The following is a 13285-nucleotide window of genomic DNA, read 5'->3' as shown; positions in this document are numbered from 1 at the left end:
GTGGGGTCCCTTCTGGGCCTGGCCTGGGAGGGTGCCCGGCTCCGGGGCAGAAGCCTCGCCTGGCACCAAGGTCTTCAGTCCCCTGTCCACAAGGAGGGTGCCAGGCACCGGGGTCTTCAGCCTGCTGTCCACAGGGGTTCTTTTGCACCCTGGCCTGGTGCCACCCCAGGGTCCATCCCCTCCCCAACCTGAGAGGAGAAGGCCTGGCTTCAAGGCCTCATCCTGACTCTTCTTTCCAGCTTTGTGACCACGAACAGTCACCTCACCTCTCATCTCTGGAAAATGGAATATTTCTTCCTACCCTATTCACCCCGTGGGATGGGGCAAGGATTAGAAAGCTAACACAGGGTGAAAAATGCCACCTGCCTGCCCAGCGCTGCAGGGCACGCCTTGGCGGCTCAGCCCACAGGTCTGCTGGGCGTGTGACCCACGCAAAGCAAGGCTGCCACATCACGGCTTGTCTGCACTCTTGCACGGAACGCTTCCCCACGACACTGTGGTCTCTGCGACACCACTGGCCCCCAGCGCTGTCCCTCGGGCTGGGCCCTTCCTCAGTAAAAAGACGGGGGGGTCAACGCGCTGAGGCGCTGAGCTCCTAGGTTACAGTCACACTGGGTGAGGGTTAACCCTAACCTTCCCTGTATGCACCAAGCTGAGCACTGTGTGACCCCAGAGCTCGGTTTTGACCTTCCAGGGTCACAGCCTTGGAGGCCATGGGCAGCCAGACAGACCGCCACAGCTCTGGAGCCCCAAGCCCACAGCAGGGCCCTGCTTGGCTGCATAGGTTGGGGACAGCATGGCCTGGCGTCAGTCCCAGCTGTGGGGTGTCAACCCTCGGGCCAGCCTGTCTGCCCTGGACCTGCCGGCCTTGGCCGAAGATGGAATCGGACAGTCCTTTCGGGAAGCAGCCCCAGAGGAGAGAAGCCAGGTCAAGGCCAGCCTCTGGGGTGCAGTAAACAGGAAAATCCAGGGGGCTGGAGGCCCAGCGGGAAGGGAAAGGGCTGGGTCATAGGGCTTCACAGAATGTTTGAAATGGGCAGGAAGTGATGACTTCTTGGTGTCTACACCCCCGTCCCCGTCTCCAGCTGCTGAGTCAGCTTGGAGGCCACCAGGGTCCCTCGTGGGAATTTCAGGAAGCCCACAGAGTGGGCCGAGGTTGGTGCCCGCCCGACACCCCAGATGAAGCCCAGGCCCCCATCTTGGCCCCCGGGGATGTGCCGGGGAGAGGCCGGTTCCTGGGCAGCCTGGCCCCAGGGGCCGGCTCAGCATGGAGTCCCGGCTCCGTGCCAGACAGGGTCCCAGATTTATTCTGACGTCTGTGTGTAGCAACAAGCATAAAGTGTTCATATTTTTGACCCAGTGATTCTGCTTCTGGGAATTTAACCTGAAGAAATAGTGCGAAACCCAGAGAAGCGGCGCGGGAGATTCCTCTGGCTGTGTTATTTACAAGCGGCAGAACCCGGAAGCGGCCCAGATGTGCGCGGAGGCCGGCTGAGAAACCATCCGGGTCTGTCTAATTGAATGATGTGCAGTTGTTAGAAGTCAGGCCTGTGGGAAGTTCCAACAACGTGGGAAACGGTTCCTACGCCATGGGAGGAGGAGGCGGTGGCAGACGGCGTCTCTGGGCCGCGGGGACGAAGCCTCGAGCACCCAGCGTTCCGGGGGCCCCGGCATCCGCCCTGGTTCCAGGTGGTAGGAAGCCGTGGTTTGGGCTCTTGCCACGCTCTGCTCTGCTTTGTGGCCCATGCAGGGGGCAGTGGGGGGGGACCTTCTCACAAAACCCTGGACTTGGAGACCCACCCCCGACCCCGGGGCCCCCAGGGGCTGGGACTGCAAGCTCTGTCTCCAGCTCAGCAGCTGTAGGGCGGGAGGCTCTCTGGGGGCGAGTCCGGAGGATGGGCGCCCCTGGTGTGAGGCCTGTTCTCACAGTTGGGACCTGGCACTTGGTGGGGGTGGGGGGTGGTCTCTGAGCCCCAGGCCACTAGGATGCATGGAGTGAGGGGTCTTCTCCCAGGGAGACTGGCTGGGGGCCGACACCGTCGAACCCTCTACTGGCCGCCCCTGCTTCCTCTCCTGGAGCCTGCTGGGGTCCTAAAGAGAACATGGACTGCGGTCAGTGTCCCTGCCCCTGAAGGGCCTGGGCTGGGGGTGTGGGGAAGGGCCTGGGCCCCCCGGACGTCTGGGAAAGTGTGAGCTCCAGGCCCGGGTGTTGGCAGTGCCTGGCGGGCAGGGAGCCCAGCCAGACACAGGGCACAGAGCGGACAAATGGAGGAGGTGGGTAAGTGGTCAGGTGTCTGACCGGGGAACGGTCCCACCCCACCCAAGTCACATGCTGACCCTGGGGTGAGACACAGTCCTACTCATGGGAGGGCGGGGGCAACAAGGACCTGACCCTTGAGGGCTAGTGGGTCCCAGGGAGCAGAGGAACCTGTGACCCACATGCCAGGCAGCATGCCCGGGAGAGCAGCCAGCTGCAGCCACTCTCCTAACCTTCTCGTGTCCAGGTTTCTGCAGCCGGGTCTTCCTCCTGCAGGTGGCAGGCGTAGTAGCCTCAGGGGCAGGGCCTCGGGCAACCAGGGTTAGGTTGGGACTCTGGCCAGGGAGCCCATGGATGGTGGTAGCCCACGTGCATCCCAGCGGGCACCACTGTTTCTTTCTCTAATGGGTTATCTGACCATCTGGTGAGGAACGCTGTGCAAAAGTGGAGAACCTGAGTCACGTGGGGGGAGAGAGGCAAGGCAGGATGGGATCTAATGACCCCAGCAGCGGCCACAACGTTTCTCCACGGTTCCCAGAACACCCTGGAGTCTGATGCAGGATTTCGAGCTTCCGGTTTTCCTGGGGAGAGGGTCTGAGCCTTCACCAGGCTCCCCAGGACCCCCGGGGCCACGCAGAGGGGTGGGGGGAAGCCTCCCGTGGCCTGCCACCATCGGGCTGGCACTGGGCCACATACATTTCCCCAGAGCACTCCCCACTCTTTCTGCTTAAGACCTAATTTCAGAGTGACCCAGGAGCCCAACAGGGAGGTGAGCAGGCTCTGAAAGGCCACGCGGATGGTGAGCGGCACCCCACTGCCCACAAGGCAGCCTTCTCACCGTCAAGCGTCTCAAGGCTCACACGAGATGCGGATCGCTTCCAGGCTAAGTGAGGGTGTTGCTTTTCTCTGCCAGGAGCCAGGACCGGGACGGGCCCAGGCTGGCTCCCTGTGGGTGCCTGCTGCTCTTTCATCCCCTTCACACCCCAGATGGGGAGCCAGCCCAGGAGTGGGGAAGCCCCTGTCTGACTTCAGACTTTCCACCCAACCCCTCCTGGCCTTTGCCCTCAGCCCTCGTGCCAAGCCCCACCCCTCTTTGTGCCCCTCCCTAAAAGCGCAGCCCAGGGCCTGGTCTCTGGGAGGGATGTCAGCCCACCTAATCTTCCCCCAGCCTCATCTTCTCACCGGGAAATCGGAGTAGCGCTGCTTTCCTCGTGGGCTTTGAGGTGACAGGGGCGGCTGCCACGTGGCCTCCTCGTGGGGCCAGGCTGAGTGCTGCTCTTTGCACACATGAATGAAGGAAAGAGGAAGGAAGGGACTGGAGTCCTGGCACGTCCTCGGGGCCATGTGCTCGGTGAAGAAGGTGAGACAGGAAGGCAGGTGCCACAGGCTCCCGTTGGTGCGAAGAGCCTGCAGGCGGCAAATCCTGCAGGCAGAGCGACTCTGCCAGGGCGGGGCGGGCGCAGGGTACGAGTGATGCCCATGGGGTGGGGTCTCCTCCGGGGGCGACAAGGAGGCTCTGGGGCTAGATCATGGTGACGCTTGAGGACGTGTGAGATGCCACTGAATGGTCCAGTTTAAACTGGCTACGTGTGTGTCGGGAACCCCCGTGTGGCTCAGATGGTAAAGAATCGGCCTGCAATGCAGGAGACCCAGGTTCATCCTTGGATCAGGAAGATGCCCTGGAGAAGGGAATGGTTACCCACTCCGGTATTCTCGCCTGGAGAATCCCATGGACAGAGGAGCTGGTGGGCTACAGTCTATGGGGTCACAAGCAGCTGGACAGGACTGAGTGATCAGACACGCACTTCTGTGTTATGTGAGTCTCAGCACCACTGCAGAAGCCCGAAGCGTGGACAGATAGGGGTGCTCCCTCCAAGTAGCTGACCCCTACTGGCACGACGCCAGTCCCAGGGCAAGGGCTGGCACTGTGCCCCCAGGTGAGGAAGGCCCTGCCCTTCCCAGCCCTTCCCCCCCTCACCCCAAGCCAGGCCTCCCCTTCAGCCAGAGCCAGGGCCCTGCGCCAGGGACCAGAGCTGAGCTGGACCTGCTGGCTGGCAGACCTGTCTGGCACTTGGACCCTGAGATGGGGGGAACAGGCCTCCAGCACCGCTGCCCAGGGTGGGAGGGTGAGATGCCCTCTCTCTGCCCTGAACCCAGGTGCCCCGGCCCCTCACTGGAGGCCTGGGGAGACCCGAGGCTGGGAGCCAGCTCAGCTCCTTACAGCCCCTTGAGGCTCTTCTGATGCCGCTTCCCGGGTTTGCAGGTGGACAAGATCCCTGTTTCCAGCCGTCGGCCCAGCCTTCCAGCCCCGACCCCCAGGTTTGGCCCACAACACGAGATGCCCTGCGAATGCCCAGACCTACAGGCCTGGCAGTCGGGGCCCCCGTCTCCATTCCTGGCCTTGTGGTGCCTCGTCCGCTGTCCTCCCCTAGAGGCTCCTGAGCCCGCCCGCCCAGTGCTCCCTCCCTCCCTCCCAACCTCCCTCTGTGTCCCTGGCAAGCCCCAGCCACTCCCAGAGCCTGTTCTTCATCCCCACTTTGGGAACGTGGCCCTCCCAGCACTGGGGACCTCAGCCCGCCTGCCTCTGGTCATGTTCCCACCCCCAGTGCTGCCTCCACCAGGGAGCTCTCCTGGCTTGTTCCAATGCCGACAGGAATCCCCTCGGCCAGCTCCATGGAGCCAGTTGGAGTTCTCACTCAGCCCTGGCTGGTGAGGTCAGTGGCCATTCCCATTTGACGAATGGGCTGCTGAAGCTAGGAACAGGAAGCCATTGGCCGTAAACCACACAGGAGATGTGGGGCAGAGTGGGGCTGAATCCCCTCGGAGCAGGCGCGAGCCTCTGACCCACCCTGTCTAGCTCCCAGGGGCTCCAGTGGGTGGCAGGGGACAGAGGGGGCCACCCTCCTGCAAGGTTGGGCCTCCAGGGGGCCTGGCCCCAGCTGGCCTGCTGACTGTCAGTGTCCCCTTGCCGGGCTGTGGATGCCAGCTCAGGGCTGGTCAGTGCCCTGCCACCCCCAGGCTGTCCACGGCTTCCACTGAACCGCTGCTCCCAGGACAGCACGTCCCTGGGCTGGGGCAGACGGGACAGACCGCCGCACCTCCCGGCTGCCCCTTGGCCTCATTTGCCTCCATCCCCGGTGACCCGTCCGCTCCGTGCCAACCTCCCCAATCACCAACGTCTCCGACAGCCCTCCTCCTTACACCTGGCCACACCCCAGGCCTGTTCCCACCTCTTAACCTCTGCCCTTGCTCTCTCCCCCAGGTACACCCCGCCCCCGCCCAGAAAGCACAAACCGCGGACCTGTCTCTGGGAATAGTGCCGATCAGACTGGCCGTGCTTTCTGGGTGCTGACTCGGCGTCTTCTCTGATGGGTACCAACCCACTCACCTCCCGCTCCTTGGGAGGCAGACCCCATCCCTAACCACCTCTCCCACTTCCCAGACAGCGGGGAGGGGCTGCTTCTGAACTACCCGCCGTCACTCCACATCTGCAGGGGGGACCCCACACGGCCCACAGCAGCCCCTCACGTTCCTGCGTGGGCCACAGCCTATCGGACAGGGGCCTCTCCCATCTCACAGACTTAGCGGATTTCCTTCCCTCTGCCCGCCCCCGCTTCTGCCACACCTCCCCTTGCCACCTTGGGCTGAGAGCAGATGGCCTCTCAGGGTAGGGATGGCCTGTCCCCTTTTACTGCTATCACTGAGGCCAACAGGGAGACTGCAGGGTTGCTGGCAGCTGGGGCCGCCCAGGTGAGTGGGGTACGCTGGTGTTGTACAGTATGCAGGCTGAGCTGCTGTGCCTGGTGAGCCCGGGTCACTGCCGCGGGTGCCAAAACCTGGCGGCTCTCATCCTTGTCCACCCTGTGCCTGCCAGGTGTGAGTGACAGAAGGACTCGGAAGCTGGGCGAGGATGTGCCTGGCTGGCCAAGAGCTGGAGACCCTGGGCCCTCGGCGCTCAAGCAGCATTCTTGGGATGCCTGTGCCCCATTCAGCAGCCAAGGCACTTGCTATGCAAACACTCGGGGCCCCACACACAATGGTTCCCGCCAGCCTGGCTGCCCAGCCAGACCTAGCCTCCGCCTCCTCCCCACCCCATTGTCCTTCCCTCTGGAGAAGGGCAGTGTGGGGGGCACTGGTTGGGGGGGACCCCGGCCTGGTCCCTTTCTCCAGGGCAGGAAAGGGCTTCTGGGGTGGCTGGGAATGCCCTAGAGGATGAATGGCCATGCAAATGAGATGCTGATGAACCCAGGCCAGGCGTCCCCAGAAAGCAGTCTGGGGAGTTGCCCCCTCAGCAGCCCGCAGGGAGGGGGTCCTCCACCCCGGCCCTCCCCCTTCTGTGGGCTGACCTTCCAGCCCCTCCACAGAGACTTTCTTGGGTGGAAAGGGCAGCTCACTGGGCCTCTCGCCTGGGCCTTATGCATTCTCTTTCCTCTGTTTGGAATCCCAGCCTGGTAGGCCCCCCTCCTCAGGGTCTGACTGTCCACAGTGTGGCCCTGGGCCCCAGGGATTGTCAGTGCCCCTGCTCCCTGCTGCAACAGCACTGTGTCACTGCTGTTGAGGTCTGAGTCCAGAGGGAAGAGCCTGCTTGGTCAGGACTGAGTTCTGCAATCAGCAGCCTGTTTAATGAATGAATAAGCGACCTCTCCAGCCTTCCACAGCTCGCCCCACACTCCCAGAGTCCCGACCCAGATCCAAAACAGGGGGCCAGGCTTTGGCAGCACCCCAGCCCCTCCTTCACTCACATTCACCTGGTCCTGAAACCAACAAGGATCCAGACTGTGCCGAGGAAAGCTTTCCGCACACGCCCTGGCTCTCACGCAGCCGGTCTTGAGAGCCGGCAGGTGCCGTGTCTGTGGGGCCTTCCCCAGACCAGGTTCTGCAGGCACGTCTCGTGCACCCGTCTCTGCCAGCCCCTCTGTCCCCTGACACAATCGGAAACCCGTTCCACATACCACTGGGCCTCCTTTTTATCACATACAGCCTGCAGACACGGCCTTTTATTAAAACTGGAAGGCCTTTTTCCTTACTCTTTGCTTTCCCATGTGGTTTACATTAACACATCCTATAATGGGCATTCAAGGTTTTTTTCTGGCTGGCTCAGGAACCATGCTGCCACGACCTGGTACCCAAGGTGACTGTGGGCAGGATGCCCTCCTAGAGGTGGGACCACTGGGTCGCAGGACGTGAGTTTGTAATTCTGAGGCATTTTGCCAAACGCCTGCCTGCTGAGGCTGTAACCATTTCCAATAATCTACAGAAATATGTGCGAGCCCCTGTACTCTCACAGCAATGCCAGCGTGTAATCAGAGTCTCTGCCAGCCTGGGAGGCACGCATGCCATCAGTGCAGCCGTCACTTGCGTTTCTCTCACCAAGAGCGAGGCTGAGTGTCTTTCATCTCTTCAGGAGCCATTTGCTTTTTCCTTTCATGAAAAAGGAAGGGTATCGAGACTCCTGTTCTTACTCTTTGCTTTTTCATTTTATCCCCTACTGCATTGTGACCCTGTTATTGATTTGTTAGAGTTCTTTACATATGATAGAAACAAGCTCTTTGACACAATTTGCAAATATTTTCCCCAAGTTGCTTTGTGTGGCTTTTGCTATGCAGAAATTTTATTTCGAGTATTTTTTTTTTAATTTCGTGTATTTGAAATGATCAAAACAGTTCTTTGTGTGTATTTGGGTGTTTTTGTATTTTGTATCCTGCTTAGGGAGTTCTCATCTCAAGTTTATAAAGAAATTTCTACTATTTATTGTTAAGACTTTGTGGTTTCAGTTTTCACCTTCGAAATCTCTGACTCGTTTGGAATTTATTTTGGTACGAGGTGTGAGATATAGCTCCAACCTTATTCTCTTTTTTCTTTCCAGATGGCTTCCCAGGTATGGGTGGGTCTCGAATGAGCCATCTTTTCTCACTGATTTGAAATTCTGTGTTTGTCACGTGCTAAATTCTCTTTCGTGTTTGAAACTGTTTGAGGTTCTGTTGCATCCCATTCATCTAGCATCCTGCTGTTTTAACTGTTCTAGCTTTTAATGGTTTTGACGCTTGCAGGGGCTAGTTTCCTCTTCTTACACCTGCAGAGAATGCAGGAGCCGCAACCTTCACCTTTCCTCTTTTGTGACCTGGTTGTATTTGAGGCGGCAAAGCGCTGAGGACATGCACCTCCCAGCAGCAATGCAGAATGTGGCCACAGCATTCAGGTCTAGACCGGGGGAAGACAGGGGTTCTAGAGGGGAAAGTAGAAGTGAGGTTTGGTGCTTCCAAGGACTTTCTCTGTAAAGGAATACTCCTTCCATTCTCCTCCCAGCTGCCTGGAATCTGAGGTGATGGCTAGAATTCAGCAGCCATCTTGCACCACTAGACAGACTTGCAAAGAAAATCGCACAACAAAGCTAGAGAGAGGGAAGGATCCTGTGTCTTGGATACCATGGCGCCGCCACAGCCAGGCAGCCCAGCGCTGCCTGCCTCACTAAGGGCTCCTTTTATCGTAGAGAGAAATAAACACTCATCAGAATAAGCCTCTGAGTATGGGTTTCTGTTATAGCAACCAAACCTAATTCTTCCTGAAACATACTTCTTCAGAATTTTCTTGGCTGTTTTTGCTTGTTTAGTTTTCTACATGAAACTTAGAATTCGGTTGTTTAATTGAAAAATGTATCTTATTTGGCTTTTCAGAAAGTGAAACATCAATATATTTATGGATTTGTTAAGGAGAATTGATTTCTTTATGGTATTGTCTTTATATTTTAAGTTAGGTCTTTCCATATGTTTAAATATTTCTTTAAGTCCTTCAGTAGCATTTTAAATCTTTCTTAATGTGAATTTGGAATATCATATTGATTTCCAAATATTTTATAATTTTACAGCAATCCTATATATGCAGAGTACATCATGAGAAACTCTGGGCTGGATGAAGCACAAGCTGGAATCAAGATTGCTGGCAGAAATATCAATAACCTCAGATATGCAGATGACACCACCCTTATGGCAGAAGGTGAAGAAGAACTAAAGAGACTCTTGATGAAAGTGAAAGAGGAGAGTGAAAAAGTTGGCTTAAAGCTCAACATTCAGAAAACAAAGATCATGGTATCCAGTCCCATCACTTCATGGCAAATAGATGGGGAAACAGTGGAAAGAGTGGCTGACTTTATTTTGAAGGGGCTCCAAAATCACTGCAGATGGTGACTGCAGCCATGAAATTAAAAGATGCTTCCTCCTTGGAAGGAAAATCATGACCAACCTGCTGCTGCTGCTGCTAAGTCGCTTCAGTCGTGTCTGACTCTGTGCGACCCCATAGACGGCAGCCCACCAGGCTCCCCTGTCCCTGGGATTCTCCAGGCAAGAACACTGGAGTGGGTTGCCATTTCCTTCTCCAATGCATGAAAGTGAAAAGTGAAAGTGAAGTCACTCAGTCGTGTCCGACTCCTAGCAACCCCATGAACTGCAGCCTACCAGGCTCCTCCATCCATGGGATTTTCCAAGCAAGAGTACTGGAGTGGGTTGCCATTGCCTTCTCCTAGATAGCATATTAAAAAGCATAGACACTACTTTTCCAATAAAGGTCCGTCTAGTCAAGGCTATGGTTTTCCAGTAGTCATGTATGGATGTGAGAGTTGGACTATAAAGAAAGCTGAGCACCGAAGAATTGACGGTTTTGAACTGCAGTGTTGGAGAAGACTCTGAGAGTCCCTTGGACTGCAAGGAGATCCAACCAGTCCATCCTAAAGGAGATCAGTCCTGAATATTCATTGGAAGGACTGATGTTGAAGCTGAAATTCCAGTACTTTGGCCACCTGATGCGAAGAGCTGACTCATTTGAAAAGACCCTAATGCAGAGAAAGATTGAAGGCAGGAGGAGAAGGGGATGACAGAGGATGAGATGGTTGGATGGCATCACTGACTCAGTGGGCATGAGTTTGGGTAAACTCTGGGAGTTGATGATGGACAGAGAGGCCTGGCGTGCTGCAGTCCATGAGGTCGCAAAGAGTTGGACACCACTGAGTGACTGAACTGAACTGAACTGATAGGGAGTCTTTCATATATCACCCAATGTGTTAATATTTGTACATGAAGGATATTGAGATTTCTGTATTTATTTTGCTCCAGACACTATAAGGAATTCTTTAATTGTTTGAAAGAGTTCAGTTTTTCAAATAGTCAATAAAATTGTCTGCAAATGGTAATACATTTATCTCCTCTTTTTCCTATAGTCATAACTTTTTTTCTTTCTCTTGTCTAACTTCACTAGCCAGTACCTCTAGAACAATGTTAGATATTGGTGGATCCCATTGTCCATTTCTGACTTTTATACGTGTGTTTTTAAAGTCTTCACATTAAGCAAGGTGTTGCTTTGAGGTGAAGACAGATATTTTATCAAGTTAAGGAAATATTTACCCAGTCCTATTTTATTGAAAGTGGAAGTGTTAGTTGCTCAGTTGCGTCCGACTCTCTGCAACCCCGTGGACTGTAGCCCACCAGGCTCCTCTGTCCATGGAATTCTCCAGGCAAGAATACTGGAGCCGGCTGCCATTCCCTTCTCCAGGGGATCTTCCCAAACCAGGGATCAAACCTGGGTCTTCTGCATTGCGGGTGGATTCTTTACCATCTGGCCACCAGGGAAGCTTGTTTCATTATGATTTTTTAAAATCCAGAACATTGTTGCATTTTGTCAAATGCCTTTTTGGATCTCAGTGGAGATATAGCTTTTCTTTTAAGCTATTAAAAGCTGAGGTATAATGATATAATTCAGAGTGCAAAAAGGACACAGGCGGTGTGCTCAGATGAGGTAATTTGAAGAGACTTTGTAAAAGGACCATTTATAGAGGTGGGGGCAGGGATTGGGGAAATAGCCAGGGGCCGCACAGCCTGAGGGCCGTATGCGCTCCAGCCTTTAGGGCTGGGACACGTGAACACAGGGGCCTGGAGAGAGATGCTCAGGTGAGGGATGAGGCCGGGCAAAAAGGGAGGCAGCGAGGTGGAGACTCTTCCCACCCCCGTCCCTGCCCAGCCTCGCCTGCAGCCTCAGAGGGCAAGTCCATGCAGGGTGAGGACGAGGGTACAGAGGTGTGCCCCGGAGTCCTGGCTCCCAGGACTCAGCTAGGGGTGGAGAAGGGGCGCTACGTCTTTTTAGGACTACTAAGTTCTGCCAGCTGTTGCTTGCCTAGGAGTTCTGCCTTGATTTTCAAAAGTGAAATTTGTCTACAGTTTTAATATATTTCAGGGCAATTTTACAGTTGCATTTGATATTCATATTATACTGTTCCTATAAAATAAAATTGGAAGCTTTTCTTTTCCTTCTCCCCCCCCCCCCCACACCCCCGCCGCCTTCCTTTATGGGCTGAAGCAGTTGAAACCGCGCTAGAGCCCTCTCCTTCCTGACGCTCTGGCAGAATCCCGCTGGTGACCTGTGCTTTGGCGGGAAGTGGGTGGGTCATGTGATTGCTTTCTTCTCTGATCACTGGTCTGTTTACATTTTCAATATTTTCTAGTGCAAGTTTTGGTTAAGATTGCCCATTTCATCCAAGATTTTCAAATCCTTTTGCACATAGTTGAGCAGTGTGGACACTGAGGATCCCTCGGCATTGGTCCCCACATCTCGCTGTTTATTTGGGGTGTTTCCACCTTCACCCTTTCAGAAAAACCTGGTTAACAGACGTGCTTTGCAGAAGGATGTGAAGATCAGGCTGCTACGCCTCAGCATCTTGCACAACATCTCGCACCTCGGGCCACCCTGGCGGTTCAGGGGTGAAGAATCCGCCTGCCAACGCAGAAGACGTGGGTTCAGTCCCTGATCCAGGAAGATCCCACGGGCTCCAGAGCTGCCAAGCCCGTGAGCTACAGCTACTGAGTCTGTGTTCCGGAGCCCGGGAGCCACAGCTCCTGAGCCCACGTGCCCTGAGCCCGCGCTCTGTAACGAGAGAAGTCCCCATAGTGAGAAGCCCCCTCACCACGTGAAGAATAGCCCCTGCCCACCGCACCTAGAAAAGTCCGGGCAGCAGCCCCCTGCTCCCAAAGGCACTTCACGGGTATTTGCTGGACGACGGACACGCAGCAGGGCAAGACTAACGCAGAGAAGCCGAGCGAGCCCACCCGAGCGGAGGCCCGCTGACCCCGGGCTGTGAGGCTGTGGGAAGCCGGGGACTCTGGCAGCATTGGCGATGGGGCCGTGAGGCTCCAAGACCCATAAAACTGTCCCCGGGCTTCAGAGACAGCTGGGCCCCGTCAGCACGCACCTAGAGAAATGGTCCCAGACCCCGAGGGGAACCCGCATGGGAACAGAGGGCCTCCGCGAGGGGCTGAGGTGGTCGCAAGGTCGTGACGCAGAGCGGGCAGAGGGGACCCAGTGACCGCAGGGGGATCCTTCTTCCCTCCGTGTGACCCTGTAGGTATGCGGTTAGTACCGTGGACTCCGGGGCCAAGCCTGGATGCCAGCCTTCCTCTGGGACCCCCGCTGACCCGGGGACACTGAGCCTCAGGGGGCGGCCCGGGGGGCCACAGGTCGCTGCGTCAGGCTCCCGGCCCTTGGCCAGCCCCACCCCTAGGCCGGCAGGCTCTGTCCTTAGTGATGTGGTGAGGACGTTCTCCGAAAAACCACAAGCACCCCTGAGCCCACCTCTCCCGGGGGGCTTAGCCCAAGCACCCCCAGCTGCAAAGGCCCCGCCCCGTGGGAACCGTTACTTCCCGGGGTGGGGGGTGGGGGCAGTGGCTAGGTTTTGTACAAAGACCGTTTTCCCAACCAATAAAATAAAGATTCTAAATGACTTGGCAAATGGTCTTAATGACAGAAGTCATTTTCCCTGCATCAAAGTATACAGTATCACAAGCTGCCCCAACCCCAACCCAGAGACTCCTGGTACCCCCCCCCCCCCACGTTTACAGCCCCAAACACTGGTTACTTATAAACAAACCCAGCCTGGTTGTTTCTGTTGGTGAAATTCTCTAAAGACAGCTGCGGACGGCCCAGTGTTCACAGGGACCCCATCCTGGGCCGGGCTTGTCTGCGAGACCCCCTCAGGCAGGGGGGCTCAGA

The 13285-nt window shown here is 56.3% G+C and overlaps 1 long non-coding RNA gene across 4 annotated transcripts; it reads left to right on the top strand.

The window, feature by feature from the left end:
- Positions 1–1472: 1472 nt before the first annotated feature.
- On the top strand, positions 1473–10439 carry LOC105612389 (uncharacterized). Of its 4 annotated transcripts, none has more exons than XR_006059055.2 (4): positions 1473–3617; positions 3902–4073; positions 4521–4971; positions 5520–10439. It is a non-coding gene; the product is annotated as an uncharacterized LOC105612389 (long non-coding RNA). The 4 variants fall into 4 exon arrangements; XR_009600078.1 differs by having other exon boundaries at positions 4521–6007; positions 6132–10439; XR_009600079.1 differs by having other exon boundaries at positions 4521–8456; positions 9123–10439.
- Positions 10440–13285: the final 2846 nt, after the last annotated feature.

The sequence above is a fragment of the Ovis aries genome, chromosome 3 (genome assembly GCF_016772045.2).
Source record: "Ovis aries strain OAR_USU_Benz2616 breed Rambouillet chromosome 3, ARS-UI_Ramb_v3.0, whole genome shotgun sequence".
NCBI lineage: Eukaryota > Metazoa > Chordata > Mammalia > Artiodactyla > Bovidae > Ovis > Ovis aries.
Note: the sequence above shows the minus strand (reverse complement) of the source record. Positions and strands in the feature narration are given on the sequence as shown.